The sequence below is a fragment of the Engraulis encrasicolus genome, chromosome 23 (genome assembly GCF_034702125.1).
Source record: "Engraulis encrasicolus isolate BLACKSEA-1 chromosome 23, IST_EnEncr_1.0, whole genome shotgun sequence".
Taxonomy (NCBI): Eukaryota; Metazoa; Chordata; class Actinopteri; order Clupeiformes; family Engraulidae; genus Engraulis; species Engraulis encrasicolus.
This window is the reverse complement of record NC_085879.1, coordinates 20,875,466-20,877,965: the sequence shown is the minus strand read 5'-3', so window position 1 is coordinate 20,877,965 and position 2,500 is coordinate 20,875,466. Positions and strand designations below refer to the sequence as shown.

At 47.1% G+C, this 2,500-nt stretch overlaps 1 protein-coding gene across 1 annotated transcript in view; it reads left to right on the top strand.

The window, feature by feature from the left end:
• unc5a (unc-5 netrin receptor A) overlaps positions 1-2,500 on the top strand; it is a 302,233-nt gene that overhangs the window by 171,326 nt on the left and 128,407 nt on the right. The window lies entirely within an intron of this gene.

The following is a 2,500-nucleotide window of genomic DNA, read 5'->3' as shown; positions in this document are numbered from 1 at the left end:
CACCCCGCCCTACACTTCCAGGCAACTTATCACCTGCCCTTTCTGTCCAGGTAATGACCACTCTGTCTGTCCTACCTATCCTACCATCCTCCAATCCATTCCAAGCTATCATCCACCATCTTACCCCCATCCACCCTACCTATCGTTGTTCGAGCCAACCGAATACCAAAATCACCCACCCACCAGTCTTACAGAACCGGTCCGGGTAGATCCCACCAACCACCCAACCACCTATCTACCTGTCCTGGGAATCACCTTATGTTCCAACCAGTCACCAGTCCTTCTTACAGTGCCTGTCCATTTAACCCTATTCCTTCCCCCACTCAACCAATTACCCACTCACCAATATATCCAGGTAAACCCAACTGATCTTATGCAGCATTCTCAGCCAAATAACCACCTACCAGTACCACCCTACCTCTTCAGGTAACCCCAGTCTACAGTACCTGTCCAGTTAACCCTATCCCTTCCCCCCTCAACCAATTACCCACTCACCAATCTATCCAGGTACACCCAACCAACTTTATGCAGAATTCTCATACAAATTACCAGCCACCCACCACACTACCTGTTAAGGTAACCCCAGCCCTGCCTCCAGCCCCACACATGTCCTCCTGTTTCTGGCTCCCACTCCGGTGCAAGTGAATCTTCACCTCCTCCACTCCTCCACATCCACCCCTTACCCTCCCTCTTCCATCCTTCACATACTGCATGCGGTGCTTTTCTCACTTTCTCTTTTTCTCTTTTTTTTCTCACTGCATTGTGCTTTGAACCTTTTTTTCTTCCACACTCATTCCTCGTTTGAATTCAATCATTCGTTTCTCTGCTGCTCTTTATATTCATACTTCCTTGCCTCCTGCTTTGAGTCCTGTATGAGTCTCATCTCCAACACCATTGTTGCGGTGTTTAAGGCCCCTGGTTAGGACAGACACCATGACTTGCCTGAAAAAGAAAACAGTGGAGAAAGAGAGAGAGAGGGGGGGGGGGAGAAAACACACATAGATTTGAAAGATGAAGTATTTACGTGGGTGTGCTGTATATGCAGTATTTATACTGTATGTGCACTTGACCATGAGCCTTTGTAGTCATTGAGCGCTGTATATTTAAGGCTGTGCGTTTGTGTTCGCATTTGCGTGCTTGTACGTGTGTGTGTGTATGTGTGTGAGTGTGCGCGTGAGTACCTGCCTGCCTGCCTGTGTATGTGCCTGCGTGCTTGAGCGCATACCCACACACCCATTTGTGTGCATACGGGCGTACGTGAGTAGACATCCATAACTACGTATGTTCAGAGGAGGGTATGTTTAAAGACAAAGTGTGGGAGTGAGTGAGTGAGTGTGGTGTGTGTGTGGGAGTCTGTGTGTGTGGGTCGGGTGCGTATGGGAGTCTGAGTCTGTGTGCATGTGTGCACTGTCCTTTATTGATTTTCCTCTTTCACTCGGCCTCTTCATCTCCCCTCTCATGTTATTCATTCTGATGGTGCAATCATGATGTCCCCTCAGAGAGACGGAATGTTTTCACTCTCACTCCCTCTCTCATACTCTTCTCTCCTTCTCTTGCTCTCTCTCTTGGTCCATTTCTCTCTTTCTTTTGTTCTCTCTCTCTCTCTTTCATTCTCTCTATCTTTCATTCTCTCTCTCTCTCTCTCTCTCTCTCTCTTCTCTCTCTTTCATTCTCTCTATCTTTTATTCTCTCTCACACTCTCTCTCTCTCTTGCTCCATTTCTCTCTCTCTTTCTCTCTTTCTATCTCTCTCTCTGTCGCTCTCTCTCTCTCTTTCTCGCTCAAATTCTTTCTCTATATATCTACCCCTCCAGTTCTTTCTTTATTACTTTCTCTCTCGCACTTCACTCTTTCTCTCATCTTATTTTATATCTACCTTTCTTGCCCACATTCTTTGGCTGTCTGAATTTCTCTCTGACTTTCTTTCTGTCTGGCTGTCTGTTTCTCCTACTCTTCCTCCTTCTCTGACTCCATTTTACTCTTTTCATCCTCTCTCACTTTTAGGCTATGTCTCTCTCTCCCTATCCTGACTTCAATATCTATCTCTCTGTAGTTATCTCTTCTCTCTCTCTCTCTCTCTCTCTCTCTCTCTCTCTCTCTCTCTCTCTCTCTCTCTCTCTCTCTCTCTCTCTCTCTCACACTCTCTCTTGCAATACCTACTTTCTCCATCTCTCCTTTCCAGTCTTACTCCAACAGCCATGTGCATCTCTCTCTCTCTCTGTCTCTCTCTCTCTCTCTCTCTCTCTCTCTCTCTCTCTCTCTCTCTCTCTCTCTCTCTCTCTCTCTCTCCTCCCTCTCCCTCCATAGATGTTATTTATGCTTTGATTGCGCTCTTGTCCATCCTCTCATCTCCTGAGAGGGGTCCTCAGGCCCCATTGCAGTGTCAGGGTAAAGTTCACCTTCATGTTGTTTACACTCGAGCCTGCCAGGGCCAGCGTGGAGTGTTGATGGGGGGATGAGGAGAGCTGTGGGCACATTAACACAACAAGAGGTACAGGAAC